The following is a 25922-nucleotide window of genomic DNA, read 5'->3' as shown; positions in this document are numbered from 1 at the left end:
TAGATAGATAGATAGATAGATAGATAGATAGATAGATAGATAGATAGATAAATCACTTGGACATCATTTCAGGCAGAGAAGGAAGAGCTTGCCAACACTTTTTTGCACCTCTTTGGTCAGAAGCAGAAATTAGCAATCAAAGCACAGAGCACAGATCTCTGATATCTGGAGGACAGAATGTTTTTTGCTCACTTTGGTTCCTGCAAGTTGTGTGCAGATTGCTCTAGGAACCCATGCGCAACCACCTGCCATGGGACTGAGGGGTGGGGGATGGGTAGCTGCTACTGGACTAAGAGCTGAAATTGATCAAAATTAATGCAATTTACCATTCAAGCCTTCCCCTGGAAGTTGCAAACCTTAATTGACTCCCGTGTTTGAAAATAGTTAAATCAGACAGATCCTGCCAGTGCAATTTTTGTCTAGATAGCGGGACATGTTACTGGTGTTTCCTACTCTGCTGTCTTCTCAGAATCCTCTCTCTACATTTTTTTTTTCTTACTACAGTGGCCAAATTCCTTAACCTCCAATATGTAGTACACCCTTTCCTTTCAAAATAGTTTGTAATTACTCTTTAATTAACTAGTTTTATTGAAAAGCGTTTTTGAATTTTCAAATAAATTAGGTGTTTTTTTTGTGTGTGTGGGGGGGTGGTTATATTAGTTTTCTACTGAAGCTATAATAAACTACCACAAATTCAGTGATGTAAAACAACACATTTTTTTTTCTCCTATAGTTCCAAAGGTCATAAGTATGGAATCAGTTCTCACTGGGCTGAAGTCAAGGTATTGGCAAGTCTAGTTTATTCTGAAGGCTCTGAGGGGAGAGAATCTGTTTCTTTGCCTTTTTCCCCTTCTAGTGGCTGCCCGACACCTTGGCTTGTGGACCATTTTTTCACCTTCAAAGCACGCCATTCCAATCTGCTTTTGTCACCACGTTGCCCTTTCTTCCATAGTAGTATTTTCTTCTGCTTTCCTCTTATAAGAACACTTGTGATTTCATCATTCATCCTACCTAGATAATCCAGCGTACTCTCCCCATCTCAAGATCATTAACTGAATTACATCTGCAATGTTCTTCTATCCATATAGAGTAACTTATTCACAGGTTGTGGTAACTAGGATGTGGACAATTTATGGGGCCATTATTCAGCCTACCTCAGAGGTACCCTTCTCTAGTTGTGAGTGTTTAATGTGTTTTATTTCTGCCTTAGTGAATTTGTTGATTTTTTTTTGTGGAAAAATTAAGATTTTTAAAGTTTTGAAGAATATTATAATTTAAACACCTGGTGACAACATATAGTAAGAGTGTATTAAAATTGCTAAGAACAATTATACAGAAAACAGGAGAAAAGGTGGCCTCTTGGAAAAAATGAATCAGTAAATGATTACATAAAATCAGACAAGAGATAAAATTAGAGTTAAATTGAAATATCATATGAGTTTATAATATTAAAATAGCTTCCACTGTGTCACTAATGTAGCATAGAAAGGTTTTGGTGTAACTATTCTTATAGCCAGTAACAAAACAAAATCCTGGAATAAACAGTGGATGCTAATGGTGACCACTGTTTTTCAGCAGCGTGTCCAAGGGCTCTACAACCCTATCTTGCAAGATCTGGGAAATGGAGAAAAACTATTTGTGAGGCCCCACTTGAAGTCTTTTGGTTGGGACTCTTGATTGCTTGCTCTTTCATTGTGTGCCTTTGTATCAGAAGTAAGTTGTAATGGAATTTTGCCATGGCTGGAGTTCACAGTGGATTTTGCCCTGGGTGGTGGTTTTAAGTAAATTTACCACAGGTCTATAATCGGCTTGCTGGAATTATAACCTGAAAGTTCCCTGCAGGGCTTGGCATCAGACTCCTGGCATTCTTTGTATACTCTAACCCTTAAGCACTATGCAAGCAACCCCAGCTCTGGATCCTGGGACTGTTTACATAATTGGTGTTTCCAATGTTTGGGCAGAGGGCTGAAATCAATATGGGCAATATCTAAATATTATTTAAGCATTGCATATGATAGTGAATAAAGGGTGGTGAAACCCTTTGATCAGCCTGTCTTTTGGTGTTCTGAAATTCATCCCATTGTGATTCAAAGAATCAAAGTATAATCTATCCCAGAGATAGCAAAATTCTAAAATCTAGTCAACTGCAAAACATACACCAACTTATTTAGATTTAACTATAAGTGATCCTGGTTTCTTTGCTTACAAGTCATAGTAAAATAACATTTTTAATTTTGCTCTAATCATATCTGTCAAAGGTGACTTGACTTTTTAGAATTGTATGAGGCTAAATAAAATACTGGCATAGTTTGTATCATAGACAATTCGTTTAGAGAGGTGCTTTTTATGTATATTTGAAAATATTTTCTTTTTGCCTTCTATTAGTCAGTTTGGATGAAAATGGGATTCTAGATTTAAAATTGTTTTCTATTAGTAGATTCAATATATTTCTCCCTGGTGTTTAGGCATCTGATGAGAAATTTTATTAGGATATGCCTGAGCATGGGTCTTTTTTTGTTAATAGTCTAGGGCGCTTGGAAATTCCTTTCTAGAACTTTGGAATATTTTCTTATGTTAAAAATTACTTCCCAGTCCCACATTTAAAAAATCATAGGTGATACTGGGCCTCATGAAGTAATCCTCCACGTCTCTTACTTTTTCCTTCATCTTTTTTTTTTTTTTTTTTATCTTTTTGCCCTAGTTATGGATGATTTTCTTGGCTTCACTCTTCAGAAAGGTAACGTGGTCTCTAGTCATATTACTCTATTCTATTCCCCTCAAGGAGAGTGATTTTTTATCTCAGGAGTGGTATTTTGACTGCAGCTGGGAGAATGAACTGGAGGATGTACCACTGGAGAGAAGGAGACCGGTAAGGAGCTTTTGCAGTAGCATGGATGAGAGATGATGGTGACTTGTGCTGCAAAAATTGAGGAAAGTAGAAGGATTAGAGGAAATTAGGAGTTAGAATGGATAGCATGTGGGGATTTGATTTAGCATCAAAGAAGAAGAAGAAGCCAGGATGAGGCTCTGGTTTAGACTTTGGCAGCTGGATAACTATTACACCATAGAGGTCTCAGGAGTAAGAGCAACTACAGGGGTAGATAATGAGTTCAAGTTTGGATATGTCGAGTTTTAGGTGCCTCTGAGTCATATGGATGGAGACATCTATTGGACAGCTGGATTTATTGGTTTGGAACTCAGCAAAGATATCTGACAAAGAGTTATGGCTTATGGATTTAGTAGCATATAGATAGAAATGGAAGCATAGAGCTAATAATATTACTCAGTGAGAATTAGTAGAATGGAAAATGATGTTTAAGGGACAGATAGAGGACTAGAGAGGTCTACAAAGAGGCAGAGAGGGAGCAGATAGAGAATGTATTAGTTTTTGAAAGTGACCATAACAAATGAACACGAATTCATCATTTTAAAATAATATCCATTTGTTATCTCAGTTCTGTAGGTCAGGAGTCTGGGCACAGCACGACTCAGCTGGTTTTTAGTTTGTTCTTAGCTTAGAGTTTCACCAGGCTGAAATCAAAGAGTTAGCAGAGCTGCAGTCCTTGCTGGAAGTCCCAGCAGGGAGCATCCATTTCCAAGTGCTCTCAGGTTATTGGCAAAATTCCTTGCTGAATGGAAGATGTCCTCAGCTTCTAGAGGCTACTCACACTCCCTGGCTCATGACTCCCTTCAAAGCAGGCAATGGCAGCATAGTCCTTTTCACATTTTGACTCTCTATTGCCATATCTCTCTGACCGACTCTTCTGCCTTCCTCTTCTGCTTTTCAGGGCAGATGTGGTTACATTGGTCCCACTTGAATAATCCAGGTCACTCTCCCTATTGAAAGGTCAGCTGATTAATAACCAGAGCTCCATCTGTAAAGTCTCCTCACAGCAAAAACTAGATTAGTGTTTAATTGAATAATTGGGCGATGGGAATTTTGAGAGGACATATTTAGAATTCTGCTTATCACAGAGACAGAAGACAAACCAGAAGAGTGCAGTGTTATGGAAACTAAAGGAGTAGTGTTTCAAAAAGTGGGGAGTAACCAACAGTGTCAAATCCTATACAGATGTCAAGAAAGATGGGGTCTGGGAGTGGAGCATATGCCAAATTATAGTGGGTGTTTGGGGGACTGGGAAGCAAGAAGCAGAGAATAGGGATGCAGACAACTCTTTAAAGGAGTTCGCCTGTAAATAGGAGAAAAATAAGACAGCAGCTTGGGAGAGTAATTATATATATATTTTTAGATGGAAAAGACCTAAGACCTTTTAAACACTGGTGGTGAAAAGACATTGCAAAGGGAGAGAAAGGGCAGCAATTCAAGATAGAGGGATAACTTAGAGAACGAGTAGTTCAAGGAGTGGGGATGTGAGGGACCTTGGAGCATTGGCCAAGGGACTGGTTGTTGACAAGAGAAATATGATTCTCTTTGTACAAAAAAGGAGGATAGAAGGAAGGTGCAATGATATGAGTTTGGGGACAGGAAGGTGGAAATAATCCTCAGATAGCTTCTGTGTCCCCTCTCACAGAAAGGTGGTCTGCTGAGAGAGTATTTTCCGGTAGCTTGTTAAGTCCTGTTAGAGCAGCGGCAATGTCTGTCTTTTCACTGTGTTTTCCTTATGCTTAGTGCAGTGTCTGACACATGGTTGACACCCAACCAATATTTGTTGAAAGAAACAATGAATGAATAAATAAATGCACAAGGCTGAGAGGGTAAAGAAGTCATAGGGGCTTTGGTAAGAGTGGAGAAGGTTTGATATAGCCACTGTTGAGAAAGCTAACTAGAAAAATGCGAAGACTGTCTTAAGGATCCAGGTAAGGCCAGAGACCATGATTAGCTAGAGTTTTGATGGATATTTTGATTTTCTTCACCACTGCTCAGAAGCTTAGGTAGAGACGAGGGATGCCAGAAGCCCAGGTAGAGATGAGGAAGGGCAGATGTTTACATTGGTTTGGGTGTGGGATTTTGCCAGGCAGTTGCAACAGGAGGACAGATGGAGTAAGGGAGTTGAAGATATTGGCAAAGGAGCGGCTGAAGTAATGAGCTGTGGGATCTGGACCGTGTGGGCAAGGAAGTGAAGAGAGGAGGGACTGATCGATAGAAGGGATGGATGGCTTGGGGTTCTCAATGTGATAGGCAAAACCCAGATGGAGTGAGAGCAATAAAGGCCTGGGGAAAAGATTGAAGATATAGCAAGGTGCTTTAAATTGGGTAGCATTCCTGAATGGCCTGGTGGAAGTTTTGGGACCAGTGGGAGTTCAGGCCTGAGGAGATAAAATCCAAGGAGGTACAGGGATGAGAATGAAGGTGAAGACAGCATCCATTAGAACTTATATTTAATAATAAAGAGAAGTCCGTGATTGTGGTGGGTTTAACTGGCTGGAAAGCCACACAGAGTTATTTTTTGCAGGACTTTGGTGGATAGTGGAGTGGTCATTTTAGAAATAATCATCCTCCATCTGAACTGATAGAATGTCCAAAGAAGCATGGGTTCTTGGTGGTGGGGGATAGCCTGGTTTCCCTGGAATGTGGTAGCCAAGGATTTGAGCGTGTTTAGGACTGGAGAGGTGCTGAGTACTGTGCCTAAATTATTACTTGTCATTTGTGTCATTCACTTCTATCTCCTTGCACTAAAGTTCTTACTAGTGTATTAATTCTTGATAGCTGCTCTAACAAATTACCACAAATTGGAAGTCTGAAATCAGTATCACTGGGCTGAAACCAGAGTCAGCAGGGCCACACTCCCTCCAAAGGCCCTAGAGGAGCATAGGTTCCTTGCCTCTTTCAGGTCCTTGTGGCTCCCAGCATTCCTTGGCTTGTGGCCACATTCCTCCAGTCTTGGGCCCTGTGGTTACATTGCTTCCTCTTCTGTGTCAAATATCCCTCTGCCTCTCCCTTATCAGGATACATATGATGGCATTTAGGCCCCATCCAGATAACCCAGGAGAATTTTCTCATCTCAAGATCTTTGACTTAGTCAACATCTGCAAGGAATTTACTACAATCATGTCACTTAGTGATGGGATACATTCTCAGAAGGCCCAAGACATTACTGTACATTGCTGTATACTTTATAAACACTGTGCCTTGAGCTACACTAACTTTATAAAAATATTTTTCTTTCTTCAATAATAAATTAACCTTAGATTATTGTAACTTTTTAACTTTATGAACTTCTAAATTTTCTTAACTTTTTGACCCTTTTGTAATAATACTTAGCTCAAAATATAAACACGCTGTATAGTTATACAAAATATTTTATTCTTTATATCCTTACATAATAAACTGTTTTCTATTTTCGAAATTATCAATCATTTTAAACATCCCCCCATGTCCTCAGGCATGTTCCAGCATCTGGATGGCCACCTGGACCTCTGTCATCTTTCAGGAGATGTTGCCAGCACTCTTGCTTATGATAGACAGTTTTCAAGGGTAGCCTGCAGCTTATTAAAAATTATCTTTTAGGAGATGGCAAGAGGTGGTGGTCTCTTCCACCTTTCTCAGTTTCCTTTCCATATTTTTTGAATGTAGTGTTGGCAAGCCAATAGGTACAAAAGCTCTAGAGATGGAGACAGCACAGTGAATTGATATTTCTTTGCAATCATTCTTCCTATAAGGTTCAATTTCACATTTATAAACATACTTTTGATATGTAGGTACTGGCTACCAGAGAATTGAGTGAAACATATTTTCTTGTCTTCAGTTACCTCACAGAGCATTGAAGGAAAGAGGTATTGAAGTTGCTATTTAAGCCAAGGCAAAATGACTAAAAGCTAAAGTGAAGTGAAAGTAACAAGTAAAGAGAAGAATAGATCCACTTGCATGGCAAAACAAAGAATATGGGATCTACAGTCAGATAAACATGGGTTGAAACCATCCCTACTGTTTGCTAACTAAGTGACGTTAGGCAAGCTACTTCACCTTTCCAAGGCTTTGTTTTCTTAGTTCCAATCTAGAGATGATAACATATATTCACAGGGCTAGTTGAAGATGTCATAAGAGAATATATACAGAGTGCAGTTTCTGTCATGGGAAGCCAAGGCGTGAAGGGAAACTTAGTGTGCTGGAAAGAACATGGCCACTGGGATGTTATGAGTTCAAATTCTGTTCCTATCAGTCAATAGGGGTATGGGTTAATTACACAATATCCAAGAGACTTTTTCCTTTTTAAAACAGGAATCACTCAGACTGCATCCTGTACCCTCTTACTCTCCAGAGGAAGAGAAGAACGATCATCAATGGCAAATGGCAGTTGCAGAGAAGTAACACCAAGGGCTCACTTCATGCTCAGAGGAGAACACAGCTCCTCCTCTTAGTTTCCTGTGCTCTACACATTCAGAGAAATTTCTCTAGTAAAAAACTATAGAAATGATTCCTGAGAGTATAGTCTTTCTGACTAGAAAAGAGCTATTTATAGTCTTTCTGACTAGAAAAGAGCCTTTTCTGATCTGCAAATACTTAATAATACTTTGCAGGGATATTGGGAAGATTAGAAAGGATAATTTTGGTTAATATTATGGCAGAAAGTGATTCGTTCTATTTGAGAAGGGATCTAGGTTAATTATAGGGTAGAGATACAATCTGAACTGGGTCTTGAAAGTTGAAAATTTTGATAGCTGGAGAAAGAGGGAAAGGCATTTGGTATGAAGGAACGACATGAGCAAAAAAATGCAGAGTACATTGTGCGTGCAGGAAATGGTGTGTATGCTGTCATGGTGGATAGTGGAGTATGGGGTGGAGAGCACCAGCAGGGTCAGCTGGGGAGATGGGCTGGGGCTGGATGATGAAAAGCTTGCTGGAAGTGGCAAGAGGTGGTTTAGAGGAGGCCCAGCTTCTTAAATTAAGACAGCATTCTCCAAAGAGGAGTGTGTGGGATGATACAAAGAACTGTGGTAAGAAAATAGTAGAACTTCCAGAGAACTTCTCTCTGTATTCATTTTATATTTCATTCCTTCATTCCTCCCAATCTTTCTTTCTTTCTTTCTTTTCTTTCTTTTCCCTCCCTCCCGCCCTCCCTCCCTCCCTCCCTTCTTTCTTTCCTTCCTTCCTTCCTTCTTTTCTTTCCTTCCTTCCTTTTCTTTTCTTTTCTTTTCTTTTCTTTTCTTTTCTTTTCTTTTCTTTTCTTTTCTTTTCTTTTCTTTTCTTTCTTTCTTCCTTCCTTTCTTCCTTTCTTCCTTTCTTCCTTTCTTCCTTTCTTCCTTTCTTTCTTTCTTTCTTTCTTTCTTTCCTTCTTTCCTTCTTTCCTTCTTTCCTTCTTTCCTTCTTTCCTTCTTTCCTTCTTTCCTTCTTTCCTTCTTTCTTTCTTTCTTTCTTTCTTTCTTTCTTTCTTTCTTTCTCTTTCTTCTTTCTTTCTTTCTTTTTCTTTCTGTCGGAGTCTCGCTCTGTCGCCAGCCTGGAGTGCAGTGGCTGGATCTCAGCTCACTGCAAGCTCCACCTCCCACATTTACGCCATTCTCCTGCCTCAGCCTGCCGAGTAGCTGGGACTACAGGCGCCCGCCACCTTGCCTGGCTAGTTTTTTTTTTTTTGTAGTTTGTATTTTTTAGTAGAGACGGGGTTTCACCGTGTTAGCCAGGATGGTCTTGATCTCCTGACCTCGTGATCCACCTGTCTCGGCCTCCCAAAGTGCTGGGATTACAGGCTTGAGCCACCACATCCGGCCCCAATCTTTATTTTAATGAATGTTTTGTAATGCTTATAAAATACTGTATAGTAACTGATACTTATAATCTACTATATGTATGTATGTGTAAAATGGTTACTGATAGAGTGTAGGATCAAAGTTCAGAGACCACACAGTCCTTTAAGGCACAGCAGCACAGCCTGCCCCACACTCCCACTAAGAGTGTAGTCATATGGTTCAGCTCTGTGTCCCTACCCAAATCTCATTTTGAATTGTAACCCCCGTAAGCCCCATGCATTGAGGGAGGGACCTGGTGGGAGGTGATTGAATCTTGGGGGTCATTTCCCCCATGCTGTTCTCATGATAGTGAGGGAATTCTCATGAGATCTGACGTTTTTATAAGTGTTTGACAGTTCCTCCTTCACATCTGCTCTCTCCTGCCGCCATGTAAGACATGCCTGCTTCCCCTTCTGCCATGATTGTAAGTTTCCTGAGGCTTCCCCAGCCATGTGGAACTGTGAGTCAATTAAACCTCTTTCCTTTGTTTACAAATTACCCAGTCTCATGTAGTATCTTTACAGCAGTGTGAAAATAGGCAGACTCCTGGTTGGGCCCAGGGATGATGATACACTGTTTAGGTGGACCAACTGGTTCTATGGCTCTAGGATACCATGTCTGGACTCTGGCAGTTGCCTTTAAAGCAGGTGCGAAGAAACAATTGTTCTAGATGCTGAGGCTGAGTCCCATTGGCCATATCGACAATGTCTTCCAACATCTAACTTGTCTTAACAACCCTCTACAAGTCCATGTATTTTGTTACTGGTTTACCTTGGAGGCCCCCGCAGGATGTGACACTGCTTAGTGTTATATATTCAAAATACACTTTAATCCATGTATCGATTGATTGATTGATTTTTACATGACTGTGCCTAGAGTTTAGTAACAGCTGACTAAACATTTTGCCAGGTTGAAATGATTGTAGCCATGCTCTATGGAGTAAGGTTTTGAGAATGCATCACCCACATTACCCTGTGCCGCCGGAATCCTCTTCTGAGGGGATCTGAGCCCTGCCAGTGTCTGGCTCTGCAAAGGTGGGGCTGAGGCACAGACATCAGATGCTCATCCTCTATGAGTTCCTTGCTCTTCACTGGAAGGTGTCAATACCTGTACACTTTATGGAAGGACATAGGCCTGCCTCTGGCTGGTGCTGTGGAATTCCTGCACCCCAGACTGGTGTCAGGGAGTAAATCTCCAGGCTTGGTGTAAGAAAATGTGTTTTTGGAGCTCTGCTTCTTGGGATTCAGCCAAGCCATCGGAAAGCTGTAAAATCTGAGGTTTGCCCTTTTAACCTAGGCTTTGATGTTTCACTACACTGAGATGTGTTATAAATGGATCTGTGAAACAATCTCACAGAATGGTTGCTGACTTTGCTGTGGGGATACTGTAAAGTTCAACAGTGTATTCTTACGTTACACAATAATTTTTAAGAGGCTCAAGTGAGAAGTTTTCTGTAAGTCTCAGTATCAAGATAGAGAGTTTTTTCCCCTGAGCACCTAGTTTGTTTTCGATTTTATGAATATGGTAAAACATGTAAATGAATACATTTCTCTCTTTGAAAGAATCAAATTTGCTGTGTTATTCTACAAAGTGCACAGGACTCTGTGGGTATATATGTAGTATATTAAGTCTAACTTCACCTTATTTGTTCCTACCTGAAGTTTCCTCTTTATCTGTTTGCTTCACTGATTTGTCTTCTTGTGTACTGAATGTGTTTTTGTAAGCCACCTCAAATATTTCTGGAATTAAGGGAATTGAGAAGAGTGCAATGGTTAAAAATGTGAATTCCCATGTTAGGCTGGCCTGAGGTCAAATTCCTGTCCTACCACTTAATCCTTGTGTGACCCTGGGTGACTTACCTGACCTTGTCAAATCTCAGCATCCTCATGATTATCTATGAAATGGGGATAACAGGAGTACTGACTTTTTTTTTTTTAAGGCTGTTTTGGGTAATAAATGGAAAACATTTAATGTGGTGGCTAGCATACAGTAAGTACTGAGTCAATGCTACATAATTATGACTATTATAAATATTAGAACTAGTGAGAGAATAAATAAATACATGAATAAATAAATGTACCTATTTATTTGTAGGTACATTTAATAACATAAATATTTGTCTCGGAGGAGAAAAAACTCAGGTTCATCCTGCTGGAGCATTCCTCTCCTCTCATTGACTGGAGCAGCCTGGAGTATGAACTGTGCAGACTCTAATGATGATGGCTTCAAATCCTATAGAAGCTTCAACCCCCTAAGCCTCTAAGAAGGATTTTTATTTTTTAACTAGAAAGGAATGAAGAAAGGGTCATAAAATGTTAAAGTACATGGTTGACTATATTGCTGACCTATATTGCTTTTCACCAGTAACTCCTAAAATAATTACTGTCTCAAAAACAATTCCAAACAATAAAACTTCATCTGGTGTGTGTGCTGTCATCAATGCAGAGAAGGTCTGAGCCCTGCCACATTGCTAGCCACTGGTCACATAACCCCAAAACTTAAAAAGTGAAACAAAAATATAACAGTGGACAGAATAGGCTGAACATGAGCAGAATAGGCTGATAATCATACAGTGAGTAAAAATCAGACATATTTGAGAGAGGATGGTAATACCAAGGTAGTGTTTTTATTAGGTACTTTATAAAGATGAACCTATTATTTCTCTGAGGAACTCTGAAATTGCGTAAGCTCCAGACACCAGACTGAGAACTCATTTTGGACTGGACTCTTATGTTCCTTATTCATCTTCAACTCTATTCCAGTACCCAGCACATGCCTGGCACAAATGTTTGCTGACAAAACAGATGTATGAATAGGTTGCCGTAAGCTCTGGGGGCCCCCACCAATGACTGGACAATCCCCCTGGAGTCATCAGGACTAAAGGAACTTTGGTGACCCGTGGGTGGGTCAGTAAACAAATGGAAGCCTTTAATCTCAGGAACATGGGAATGGAGATTGCTTTCATTCACTCATTCGTTCAACAAGTTTGCTAAGTTACTCCCATGGCCCTGATACTATGCTGGCCATGGTGGATATCACTGACAAGGCAAACTCAGGCTTGCTCCTTCTGGTGCTGATCATACAATAACAACACAGTGTGACAGGCACAACAAGGCATTCTATGGGATGACAAAGGAAAGATGCTAAATCTAGATGAGGAATGAGTTGGAGATCTTGATCAGGTTAAGAATACAAGGGGTTGGGGGACAGCAGGGACAGCCAGAAAATGAGAAAGAAGAGGGCACATGGGAGACACTGGCCATGCCAGGTCAGTGTGTCTGGAGTAGAAGTGATCATGGGAGAACGATGAGAGCAAAGGCTGGCAGAGGAAGGAGGGGGCCAGATGGGCAGGGCCTTGGCACTGTGATAAGGAATATCAGCCTTATGCTGGGAGCAATGAGGAGCCACGGAAGGTTTTAAGTAGGAGAGTTCCAAGATCAGATCAAAGTTTGGAAAGCTCACTCTGGGTGCCGTGGAGATTGGATTTCAGGGTGGAGACTAGAGGCACGGAAACGACTCAGTAAGGAGGCTGCTGCATGAGTAGGCAGCAGAGGGTGAGTGTAAAGGCGATTTGGGAGTTCTCAGTGATTGGTTGTGACTGGAGAGAGAAGAAGAGTTGCCAGAGCTACCTGCAAAAGAACGAAAGTAAGACTGATGCTCTTTGAGTACTGGATGACACATTTTCCCACTTCTAACTCTGTAAAAGTCACCTTGTGATCCCCAGGAAGGGAAGTGAGATCTGTCTTCAACACGCAGGGGACAATCCCAAAATTCTCAGAGCTCTTTTCACTTGATTCCCGTCATGGTGACTTCAGAGCTGCAGTCACACTGGAAAGTCGTGGGAGCCCGAGGTGCCCTCTGATGGGCTTTAGGTGGCTTTAGGATCTGACACTGCTACCTACAGACAGATGGGGGTTAGGAGCTGTATGGGAGGGCTTTGTGGAAAATAGGTGGAAGTCAATGGAAGATACATTTGCAGCATTGAACTTCTTGGAATTTGAAGGCAGAAAACCTGCATCCAGGCTCCATCTGGTGTGAACTTGGGCATATCATTTAGGTTCCAAAACTAAAAAGTCATTTAACTTCAACACTAAAAATTACCATGACCTACAGAAGTCCATGAGTCATTTACACTCCATGAGTTTCAGTTTTTTTCCTTTATAAAATGAGAATTAAGATATCTACCCATGTGTACCTTGAATGAAACAAATCACACATGTAGTAATGCCTTGGAAATGTAATACAATTAACTCTTCAAATATTGGAGACCTGTGAGACTGTCATTTAGTGGATGTGGCATAGCTACTGTAAGTCAGACAGACTTGGATTTGGGTTCTGAATACACTACAAATTAGCTGTTGGCAAGAGTGGCAGGATGGCTTCCAGTGATCCCACCTCCTGATGTTTGCTCCGTGCATGACCCTCTCCTTCTGTGTGGATGTGGACTGGGCCTAGTGATTCCAATTAACAGACTATGGCAGAAGTGATGTTCTGTCATTTTGGAGATCAGCTTGTAAAAGACTACCTTGTTTGCATTCTGTCTCTGTGACTCTGATGTGATGAGATGCCCTAAGGAGAGGCCCATATGACAAGGGACTGAGGATGGCCTCCACTAAGTGGTATGGCACTGAGTCCCCAGTCCAACAGCCACAAGGAAATGAATCCTGCCAGCCTCCCACTTGAGTGAGCCTGAAAGTGGATCCTTCTGAGGTTGAGCCTTGACATGACTGTTATTACTATTATATAAAAGGCTGCAAAGCCCAGGGACAGTTGAATGCTATAGACAATGGGTACATTGAGTTTAGGCCAGTGACTACTGTGACTGCCCTGTCATAGTACAACCACACTCCATTATTATTGCTTGTTTCATTGTGTGTCTTCTCCAGCTAACTATGAACTGGAGAAGGATGGGGGTACCTACATTCTGCCACCATGATATCTCCTGCGCCTACCAATACTCAGTGAGGGCTTGTTAAATGAATGGATATGTATTTGAATTAATAAGAGGGTGAGGAAACTCCTTGTCCTTTTGGGATGTCTGGCACTTAAAGCAGCTGGCACCTGTCCCAGGAGAGAACACAGGGGAGTGGAAGCACCACTCTGGGGTGAGAGTGTCAGGGCCAAGTCTGATGCTCATTTCACTCTCTCGGGCAGATGTTACCCAAGCCTCAGTTTTCTCATGTGTGAAATGGGTGCAAGAGTTGTCCTAACTTCCTAACAGGATTGCTGTGAACATTATTTGAGATCACAGACACAAGAGTACTTTGTAAATTGCAAACACAGAAGAACTATTAGGAATATTGGTGGAATCTGGTCCCAAGATGGTCATTCTTCTCAAGTGGCCTGTTACTCATCAGGCAGGTTTTGAATTTTATAAATTCTGATTTACAAAATGTGTTATGATTACACACAAAATTCATGAACTCATTTCATAGAAAAAACAATATTCTGACAAACTTTACTTTTTATTTTCTGAAGCGTATTCTCTTTTCAATGGGTACAATGCTTTGTGTTTCTTTTTATTCATCTTTGTAATTAGCATGTTTTGGGTTTGCAAATGGTAAACATCATTTTACAGATGTGCAAATAGGGGTACTCTGGTTTTGCCTTTACAATGTGTTGTTGGTTCGTTTAATTTTAGCTCTGAACATTTGTTTTGTGCCCATTGACCGGGGGTAAACATGCTGAGTGACTAGAGGAAGCAAAGGCTCTGGAGAGGGGCCCTCACTATGTCTTCAGGCTAGATTCATCGGGAGGAACAAGTTCCGCCTCAAGTGAAACACACCAGCATGTGAAACTGACTGGACAACCATTCTGGCCTCAGAGAAACACAAATGCAGCAAAGAAGGCTGAGCCAGTTTCCTCTGAGCAGGAAATTTTGAGGCCTCTTTCCATCACACCCCAACCTCGCTTTCCAAACACATATTCCTCTGCACAATAGATGCCTTTCTCCAGCATTTTCCAAATTGAGTTCAGTGAGAGGGTCACCAGTTTGCCATAAATGAAGGCACCCTGTGCCATGAACATGAGTTTGGGAAACAAGGCATCCTTTATCTTCTTCTTGGAAAATCATAATGCCCCATTAGACAACTAAATTTAACATGACTGAAATCAAAATAAACATTATCTACTCAGAGCAAATTGCCTCCTCTGTTCTTTCTTATGTCTCTTTCATAACATGATAACCTTCTCTTCTGACTTTTAATTTTTTATTTACTTGTATATATCCATCGTTACTCTAATGTCATTGACAGTACAGAATAACTTTTTCATCTTTGTATTTCTCCTGGGCCCAGCACAGTGCTATGAATGGAATAGGTGCTCAATAAATGTTTTTGGGATAAATTGGTTGAACGATGAGCGTTGAACCATCCAGAGTGGGCCAAAAAAGCAGAACTTAGAAGACGAGGGAACAACGAGGCAAAACAAGTCAGTTTTTTTTTTTTTCTTTTGAGACAGAGTCTCACTTTGTCATCCAGGCTGGAGTGCAGTGGCGTGATCTAAGCTCACTGCAACCTCCACCTCCCGAGTTCAAGCTACTCTCCTGCCTCAGCCTCCCAGGTAGCTGGGATTACAGGCGCCCACTCCGACACTCGGCTAATTTTTTTGTGTTTTTAGTAGAGACAGGGTTTTACCATGTTGGCCAGGCTGGTCTCGAACTCCTGACCTCAGGTGATCCGCCCACCTCAGCCTCCCAAAGTGCTGGGATTACAGATGTGAGCCACCATGCCTGGCCCCAAGTCAGCTTTTTAATGGATTGTAATCGAACAGTTAATGGTGAAAATCCTACTTCGTTCAGCTGCGTCAGGCAGCTCTGACTATTTAGTCATTGCTCTGAACCATTTATTCTAACCATTATTCAGTGTCATATAAGCATGGTCTGTTTGTACTTCCCTGCCCAGAGGACATTTCTTCACCCACAAACATCCTCTTCCTTTTTTTTTTTCCTGGAGACAGAGCTTTTTTACCAGGGAAAGCAATTTTGAAACTGCCCATCTTGATTTGGAGTTAATGGAACCAAATAACCTTGATAGCCTCTGGACAGATACCAACTTAGGCCATGTTTAAATATCTGTGTCACCAGTCACCTATCATGTGATGGGTGGAAAGTAATTATTGGAAGCTTTGAATATACCCTCAGATTCTACATGACTCATCAGGCCTTCTTTTGCTTTAAGGACAAATTTAAGTGGAAGAAATAACTTAGACTGGCTAAAGAGTCAGAAGAATGTGTGATGGTATCTCATGCTAATTCTCCTGTATAAATTTTATCAATAAAGATTTTGTCTTTCAGTTAGTCCAGCTGCATGTTTCTGGGGGTCTGAGTGTAAGAGAAAAAAATAACTTTTCAGACGATAATTCTGATGCCCAACACATGACAATTGCTAAAGGAAAGGAGGCAGGACTGTGTTGGGTTGTTTTCATGGCTAGCAAGATGAAACGCCAGAGTGAGCTCAGACTAAAGGTCTGCATTCTGTAGTGCGAGCCCCAGTGAAAGTGGAAGTAGTCGGGGGAATCCTTCCCACTGTTTCCTAGGACCTGAGCAGCTCTGGGCCACATCTGGTCTGTTTCATCATTCATGACTGAGTAAGGAAAAGAAGTCCCCAAGAGGAACAACATGGTCTTGCACGCATTTATCAAGGGCCATTCAAGGAACCCAGCTGGGGGAAGCGGAATTGGTCAACAATACCTTCACTAAAAGTAACACCTGTTACATTTCTAGTTATTGACAGGGATTTGCAAGGCATGCCAAAGACAGAGGAATCAGACTTTCTTTTTATTATTGCCAGTCTTTTTTGACTCCAAGTGGAGCAGCAACATGGGCAGGGCTGGAGGCCAGGAGACTTAGAAACAGTAACTGTCAGAGAAGAAGAGAGGGAAACTGTAGCTAAGGACGACGGGAGGTTTCAGTGGGCCAAACAGATAAATGAGGCAGTGAATTCCTTAGGAAGCGAGGGAAGCGCTGAATCATTTAATGCTGAAATTGTGGTTGGAGTTACTGAAAGGAGTCTAGGAGACAAGGCAGAAAATCATTAGCAGAAATTGATTATTTACTGCTTTCAACACTAAGGATTATGCTGATCTATGCAAACCAAAAAAGCCAGAAAACCTGAGGGGTCTTGACAGGAGGCTGCTGTTCTGGCAGGTAGAAGGGGGCAGCAACTGGGGTGGGGGTTGTTCTGTGATGCCCTGGAGGAAATAGTATCACAGACCTTGGTGCAATTGAGAGAGGGGAGGATTCCTATTGACAAACGGAAAGAGAAGGCCAACACAGATGGGGGCCTAGCAGCCGCTTGTGAAGGAAGTTAACTGCTGATGAGCTCAGCTTCTGGCGAAGGGAGTTGTTTGGTTTGGTTCTCCTGCAGAACCCCGTGGATAGAGAGAAGGCACACACTGTACAGCATGGGAGATAGGCTGACTGCGCCAGACGGCACCATGACCCCAGGAGGTGGACAGGACATGACAACACTGTCTCAACTAGGTTGGAGCCTGAAGCTGCCTTGCTCTCTCCAGTGTATGCAACCCCAGATTTCTGGATGTAGCTTTTCCAGTGGGTGTCTAGGCAGTATCCCTGCCGTAAAGAACTGTCCGATAAACCCTCTTTCTCTTCCAGGGGCTGGGGAGGTGGGGTGGGAGGCTGATTGGGATCCTGGCTGTCGTCCTGGACATGGTCATGATTGGGATTAGGGCCAGTATGAAGGTAAATTGAGTGAGGTACTTATGGTGCAAAATGGAAGGAAGCAATACCCTCAGGGTCACCTGAGTGGACCGTCGGCACCTTCTTCTGTTCTGCACCCTAGGCATCCGACTCACCTTACCCTACTGCTGGCCCCAATTGGGGTCAAGTATTCTTGCACTTCATTTCACAGCAACCAAGCCAGTCTGGAGCCTCTGTTTCTTTCTGGTGTCTAGAAAGCCTGTGGCCAAATCTGGAATGCATCGGGGCAGGAGAAAGGTGTTTTGTTCTCTGCAGCTCTCAGATTCCTAGGAAGCATGGCTACCTTTAAAGGGCGGCTGTGGGTGCTTGCAAACTACATAACTGTTCCTTCTTTGGGCAGGGAAAGGCAAGAAATAGAAAGAGAGCTTTCACCAGTGTAAGATAAAGGGAATCCCAAAAGGACACTGGTCAACTTTTAAAAATAACTTATCTTTTGTTTTCTGATTAGAAAAGCAAGTAAATGTTCACATTAAATAGAGTTAGAAAATAAAAATGACCTGTAATTCCAATCTCCAAAGTTATGTCTGTGCTGGTGTTTCATTTAGATTTTCATCTTTAATCACATGGTCCTGGTGATGACAGTAACAAAAATGAGGGTGATGACCATACAACAAACTTGTATTGAATGCTAATTTCTCCATGTCAGTCACTGTGCTAATTGCTTTACTTGCATTGTTCAACATGACCTAATTTATTTCTCAAAGTACCATGAGGCCAGCAATATTATTCCTATTTTGAAGATGAAGATCTGGGGCTTAGAGAGATAAAGCAACTTGCTAAGGTTAAACAACTGGTATGGGGCACAGTTGGGATTCAATCCCAGGTCTACCTGACCCTGCAGCTTGAGAGCAAGAAGATGGATTAGAAGGGGTTTTCCCTTTCATTCTTTCCCAGCTCCCCACTCCAGTTCCGTCCCTGTCCTCTCACAAAGGAAGCACAGAGTGAAAGCAGAATAGCAGATCTCATTTTGAAGGTTTTCCACCCTCCTAGAAGGAATCAAATAGGAGTTCTCCAAACAAGAGGTGGAATGTTGGTCTCTTCTGCCCATTCCACCCTGATTTAGTTTTGTCCCCGCCAAATCTCATGTTGAAATGTGATCCCCAGTTTTGGAGGTGGGGCCTGGTAGGAGGTGATTGGATCATGGGGGCAGATCCTTCATGAATGGCTTAGTGCCATTCCCTTGGTGATGAATGAGTTCTCACTCTGAGTTCATGTGAGAGCTGGTGGTTTAAAAGGGGCCTGGGCCAGGCACGGTGGCCCATGGCTATAATCCTAACACTTTGGGAGCCCAAGGTGGGTGGATCACCTGAGGTTAGGAGTTTGAGACCAGCCTGACCAACTTGGCGAAACCCCATCTCTATTAAAAATACAAAAATTAGCGGGGCGCAGTGGCTCATGCCTGTAATCCCAGCACTTTGGGAGGCCGAGGCTGGCAGATCATGAGGTAAGGAGATAGAGACCATCCTGGCTAACACAGTGAAACCCTGTCTCTACTAAAAATACAAAAAATTAGCCGAGCGTGGTGGCGGGTGCCTATAGTCCCAGCTACTTGGGAGACTGAGGCAGGAGAATGGTGTGAACCTGGGAGGTGGAGCTTGCAGTGGGCCAAGATCGTGCCATTGCACTCCAGCCTGGGCAACAAGTGAAACTCCATCTCAAAAAAAAAACCATAAATATATATATATATTTAAATACATATTTATTACATATTTATATATTTATTCTATATAAAAATATTTGTATAATATTTATTATATGTGTACATAAAATAAATAAAAGGAGCCTGGATCCTCCTCCTTCTCCCTCTCTTGCTCCAACTCTTGCCATGTGACACCATCTTTTCCCCCTTTACCTTCCACTATGATTATAAGCTTCCTGAGGCCTCCCCAGAAGCAGATACTGATATCATGCTTCTTGTACAGCCTGCAGAACCCATGAGCCAAAAGAAACTTCTCTTCCTTATAAACTACCCAGTCTCAGGTATTTCTTTATAGCAATGCAAGAATGAACTAACACATACTCCCACCTCTACAAATGTTTATTGAGCTTACTCACATTATATAATTCACAGCTTTGAAAGAAAACACTTTCCTTTTTGTATTTGTACTTAAGATTTTCTAGATTGTCTTGAATCTTTCTGACACTTGTGTGAAGTTTGGAGCAGCGGAAAAGGCAGGGTTCATTAGAGAGGATGTGTCCCACTCAGATCCAATGCTTCTCCATGTCAGATGAAAACTGAATCCAAGATGATATTAATACCTGAATGATATTAACATCTGAATAGAAAACACAGAAGAAAAGATTAGTGAACTTGAAGCCATAGCAATAGAGAATATCCAAAATGAAACACACAAAGAAAAAAGAATGTAAAAAACAAAAGAATATTGCATCTGAGCTGTGGGACAACTTTAGGTGGCTGAATGTATGTGTAATTGCAGTTCCTGATGGAGGAACAGGGGAACAGAAAGATTATTTAAGAAATAATAACTTGCTGGGCGTGGTGGCTCAAGCCTGTAATCCCAGCACTTTGGGAGGCCGAGACGGGCGAATCACCAGGTCAGGAGATCGAGACCATCCTGGCTAACACGGTGAAACCCCGTCTCTACTAAAAAATACAAAAAACTAGCCGGGCGAGGTGGCGGGTGCCTGTAGTCCCAGCTACTCGGGAGGCTGAGGCAGGAGAATGGTGGGAACCCGGGAGGCGGAGCTTGCAGTGAGCTAAGATCCGGCCACTGCACTCCAGCCTGGGCAACAGAGCGAGACTTCGTCTCAAAAAAAAAATAAAATAAAATAAAGAAATAATAACTTAAAAATTCCCAAATTTATTGAAAACTATAAACCCAATGATCCAAGAATCTCAACAAACCTCAAGTACAAGTAGCATAAACAACACCAAAGGACATTATTATCAAACTTCTGAAAACTAGTGATAAAAAGAAAATTATAAAAGCAGCCAGAGAAAAAGACATATTTTGTACAAAAATAAGAATGACAGCAGATTAATTGTCACAAGCAATGCATGTAAGTAGACAGTTGGGTAACATATTTAAAGTATAGTACTGAAAAAACCCAGCCTGTCCACCTGGAATTCTATACCAATGAAAATTATTTTTTAGATAATGATGGTGAAATAAAGATGTTTTCAGATATATAAAAGCTAAAAGAATTCATCATTATCAATTATCTTCCACTCTGTGCAAGGCACTGTACTAGGAACACAAACAGATGTAAATAATTTCCTTCCTCAAGAACCCTGTTGTGTAAACAGGGAATGTAAGAAAGATGTGACTGAAACCCTCATGTCAGGAGTGGCTACCAATGAAGGCCAGCAGCACAGCTGGGTGGGCTAACCACTATGTGCCCAATAACCTTTTTAAAAAAAGACTAACCAAGGCAAGAATGAAAAACTGAGGGGTTAGTATCTGGGAGAAGTTTAAGGTTATTTTTCTCCTCTTGGGAAGTTTGGACGAATTGGCCTCCTCTTTTTCTCTTTCTGTCTCCTTGGCAAGGTCTTAAGACCAGGATACATACCCAGGAAGAGAAGTTTTGACCTGCTTTGGTGAGATTTGAGAAAAAACTAATTGAGTGAAATCTATAAGGGGTTGAGATTCTTATTTCTGCTCAATGTTTTAAAAAATGGAATTATGTCCCAACAGCCAAACATTGGAAGATTTTACATAAAACTAAATTTTTGGCGTATCATGAAATACTAGATCGAGTAACACTGAGCCTGCAACCCTTTTCCTGGAAATGGGCTGGAACTGTGTGGTTCCACCTTTTGAGCAGCAGGCAGGCCCAGATTTGCTACAATGTAATTTATTCAATTATACCATCCTCCTGGCACCCATGGGCATTTGAGTTTGTATCCTGTGCTACAAGGCCAGTGCACATGATGTGGCCCTGTTGAGATATTCTCTTGCTAGAGTTGACAGATTTAGCAAAGGAACATACAGGATGCCCAGTTACATTTGAATATCAGATAAACAATGAGTAATTTTTTTAGCATAAGTATATCCCATGCAATATTTGAGACATACTTATACTAACAAATTATTTATTGTTGTGTGAAATTCAAATTTATCCGGTGACCTTATCCCTTGGAACCACAATAGGCTCAGACCGCTCCCTTGGGAGAAGGCCTATTGCCCCTTCTCTTCCCCTGTGGAAGTGCTGTTCTCTACTTTGACACCAAACCGAGGTCCCTCTGGGACGACAGCCTAGGCCAGCTTCATTCTTGATTTTGGAAGGAATTTGCTGTCTCCCTTACTCTTTAGTATCTTTTCCTTGGTGGTGTAGCTTGAATCAATTTTTCCTTGCACTGCAATGGTAACATGAGAATCTCAAATATGAGCTTTGGGGAAAATAGTCAAGGACATGCATTTGTTCAACGTAGGAACAGACTCCTCCCTATGACCTCATTTGTTCATCTAAGTTCTTCACTCAGTTTTGAACTCAAATTTTCAGCCAAGAGTGAAGTGCTATTTAGCCTTATTTTGCTTTTTTGTCATCTAGAGGCTTAGATTTCCCCTGGCGACCTTAAGAAAATTATGCAAAACCTGGAAACAAAGCAAAAGGATTACTCTATGACTTTTCAATGTCATCTAAGGCCATGTTACTGCAAGTGTGGCTTGCTGACTAATGATGTCACCTGAGAACTTGTTAAAATGCAAATTCCCAGGCCCTGCCCAAGACCTGCTGAATCAGAATTTCTGGGGGTGGGGTCTAGGAGTCTGTATTTTCAGTTTGAGAAGCACTGATCTTGAGAAGCTTGCCTAAGGGTGTTCTCACTCTCCAGGGGAATGCAACATAGTTTGTACATTGATTTGAGCTTGGTTGTTTATAATCGTAGAAAGGTGGTGATAATTTTAATTTTCTGTCCTGTAGAGAAGACAACTGCAAATATTATGGCTTTACTGCTTTCTTGGACATTAACTAATTTTGTGTCTGACTTTGCAATTTTACTTTGGAATCCTTTTCTTGCCTCTAACTACAGAAGTCCTATTTTCTCATCTTCTCTTTTGCACTGGCTTTGTCATCCTACTGCCTCTCTCATTAATGAGCTGAATAAAACTTTGACATGTGCTCACTTATCTATCTACATGAAAATTTAGGTTTTTAATATTTTGAAAATTGTACTTTGACAGAAGGATAACTGAGAGAAGACAGGATTCATGTCTTCTTTAGACTCCTGGCTACATACTGTCATAACACTCTCTGCCTCAATCAGGGTCTATTTTCTTACAAATGACAAAAGTAAACTCAAATTAGCTCAAGGGGAAAGGGGCTTATTGGAAGCTTACAGGGAAGTCTGATGGGATTCATGTTCAGGAAGTATAGCCAAGCCTCAAAGGGAGGTAGAAAACTGCTAAGTGGTCTCTCTCATTCTTTCTCTCCAAATGCTTGGATGCTCCTGCTTTTCTCCAGACAGGAGCACTACTCTCTGGCTTCTCTTTGTAGACTGGTTTCCTTGCTTTCTTATTGGTATGAATGTGGCTTAAAATGGGTATGAATGACCTTCCAGTCCCAGAAGAAAGACCCTTTTTTGTTTGGTGAACCCATAAGTCACTGGTTTTGGGTCACACACCACCTGGCTGTGGGGTGGGAGAGGATCACATGATCATCTGCCCGGAAGCTAAGGATTAGAGCAGATATTCTAAAGGACCAGTAGGCAAAGGAGGCAAATTTGTCTCTGATACTCAGCCCTTTAATAAAACTGTATAAGAGATTAAGGGAGGAAAGATGTTGAAAGTGGTGTTCCTCCCAGGGTTTCTTCCCTTGGTCATGAGAATGGGCTTGGGACCAATTTGGCTCAACTTATCCTTGAAAGCAAACAAATAGGAAAGCCTCTTGGCTTGTGGAAATGAGTAGAGTGAAAGCTGAAGAAAAAGACTGATTTTAAATTAAAACTCTTTAAAATGAAATCTAATAAAGGCCTCATTTGAGGGGCTAAACAAATAATTGATCTCTGAGAAAATAATGTCATATTGGATTGCATTTTTAGCGGAAACATTTGTGATTCTAATAGATGTACGTAGTCTAACACTACATGTAACAAATAAATCCCTAGATTTCACTAGCTTAGCACAATTGAAGTTTATTTTCTACTCACAGAAATATAAAGTGGTATTCTTGGCCAGTGAATGCGATCCTTTTGTTTGCTTAGGTCTTTTGAAATTTCTGTCAATAATTCTTTGTTCATCTTTGTTAAATTTATAGCTATTGCATAATTTTGATACAAATGTTGCCTTTAAAGCTTTTTTTATTTTGTCATTATTTGTTGCTAGCATTTGGAAATGCAGTTTATTTTTCTATATTGCCCTGTATATGCTTATCTAGCAATCTTGCTAAGTCCAGTTATTTAGTTTAATAATTTATAGGTACATCTTTTTGTATACAATGTGTGCATATGATCACATTGTCATAAGAATTTTATTTCTTTCCCAATCTTTTTACCTTTTACCTTTTTTCTGGTCTTACTATCCTGGCTGGGTCTCTCAGAATATGGTTTCATAGAAGAGATGTCAGCAGTGTCCTTGCTAATTCTCCTTTCACTGGGAGGAGATTTCAACATTTTATCATTAAGCATTATATCAGTCAGCATCAGTTAAGATACAGAAACCATGCCAGTTATTTTAAGAGCGAGAATTTAATTTAAAGAATTGTTAACCACATTTCGGAGAAGAGAAGAGGCAGAGAGGACAGTAGGTATTACAGAGGTTGTCACAACAGGAAACAGCTACTAGTCCAGTGCTGGGAAAACAAAGAGAACAGGTTGATAGTCATAAAACTTAAAAGCTTAGATGAGGGTCTCCATGGATTCAGATGATAGACCGCTGGGTGCAGTTCACTCACTGCCTGATCGGTGCTGGTGCTTGGGAACCTTGAAGAGGGTTCCTTGGAGCTGGGGTTCCAATCTTGAAGGAGGGAGCAACTCCAGGGCTGGTCTTAGGTCTTTGGAGGGAGCAACTCCAGGGTTGGAATTGGGATTCCTGAAGGGGCATGGCGAGACAGATTCTAAAGTAGGAAAAAACTGCAAACTGGCACCAACAGCCACTATTAGGAGCAACTGTTGCTGCCAGGATGAAGAACTTCTGGTGCATTAATCCAAACAGAAATGGAAAGCAAACAGGAGGGAGAAAACCTTTTTCCTCCTCCAGCCTTGGAGGCTTCCTCTTATGCCCCTTATTGGCACAGCTGAACACGGATTCTGCTGGCAAAGTGGAAATGTGATTTGCAGAGTCCTGGCCCCCAGTAACAAAGAAAAGTAAACAAGGATGGGCTTCAAACCTAAAAGTCATCCAATAGCTTAATAACCCAAAACAATAATGGTGCTGGCTGTCGGCATTTTGTATACACCTTCACAAGATAAATTTACTTAATCAGGAAATTTACTTTATCACGAAATTCACTTCTGTGCCTGGTGTTGAATTTTTGTAGTAAATGAATGTTGACTTTTATTAAACACTTTATCTGTATCTATTGAGATTAAAATTAGAAAGTGATTTGGAATGTTAAACCAACCTTCCATTCCTGAAATAAGTCCAACTTGATTGTGTTGTATGATACGTTTTACCTACTGTTGAATTGGATTTGCTAACATTGTATTTATTTTGTGAGAGGGATTTTGTTGTTAATTGTTTTCTGTGAGGTTTGGTATCAAGTTTATCCTGGCTTGATGATACAAATGGGGACATATAGACTATTTTATTTATTTATCTGGGAGAATATGTATAAATTTAACATTGTTTTTTAAATGTTTAGAAAAATTGGTGAAGCCATCCAGATTGCATTTTAAAATGAGCTTATTTTTTAAAGTGGGAAGCTTTATAGTATTCAATTTCTTTCATAAATATAGGGCTATTCATATTTCCTTTGTTATATGTCTATTTGTTTTTGAGTCAGTTTGGTAAATTAAGTTTTTCAAGGACTTTGCCCATTTCACCTACATTTTCAATTGTATTGACATAAAATTCTTCGTAACATATACATATTACCTTTCAAATGTCTATTAGATCTGAAATGATGTCTCTATTTTCATTTCTGATATTGGTAATTTGCGTTTTCTCTCTTTTATTCCTTCATTCTTGCTAGGGGTTTATAGAGTTAATACAGTTCTATTTAAAGAATCAACCTTTGTAAGTTTTCTCTGAATTTTTTTCTGTTTCTTTAATTTTCTGCTCTTTATGTCTTTTTTTCCATTTCTTTTTTTTCTTCAACTTTTATTTTAAATTCCAGTGTACTTGTACAGGATGTGAGGGCTTGTTACATAGGTAAACATGTCCCGTGATGATTTGCTGCACAGATCAACCCATCACCTAGGTATTAAGCCCAGCATGCATTAGCTTTTCTTCCTGATGCTCTCCCCACCACCCAGGACAGGACCCAGTGTGTGTTGTTCCCCAACATGTGTCCATGTGTTCTTATCACTCAGCTCGCACTTATTTTTTTTATTTTTATTTTTTATTATACTTTAAGTTCTAGGGTACATGTGCATAACGTGCAGGTTACATATGTATACATG

At 40.9% G+C, this 25922-nt stretch overlaps 1 long non-coding RNA gene and 1 other non-coding gene across 2 annotated transcripts in view; one reads left to right on the top strand and one right to left on the bottom strand.

The window, feature by feature from the left end:
• The window catches only part of LOC111520889, a 508845-nt gene that overhangs the window by 86294 nt on the left and 396629 nt on the right, over positions 1-25922 (top strand). The gene's annotated exons all lie outside the window — the stretch shown is intronic.
• LOC111520920 lies at positions 7183-7395 on the bottom strand. The gene has a single exon (XR_002724798.1). It is a non-coding gene; the product is annotated as a small nucleolar RNA U3 (small nucleolar RNA).

The sequence above is a fragment of the Piliocolobus tephrosceles genome, chromosome 7 (assembly GCF_002776525.5).
Source record: "Piliocolobus tephrosceles isolate RC106 chromosome 7, ASM277652v3, whole genome shotgun sequence".
In the NCBI taxonomy this organism is placed as follows: domain Eukaryota; kingdom Metazoa; phylum Chordata; class Mammalia; order Primates; family Cercopithecidae; genus Piliocolobus; species Piliocolobus tephrosceles.
This window is presented reverse-complemented; position numbering and strand designations above follow the sequence as displayed.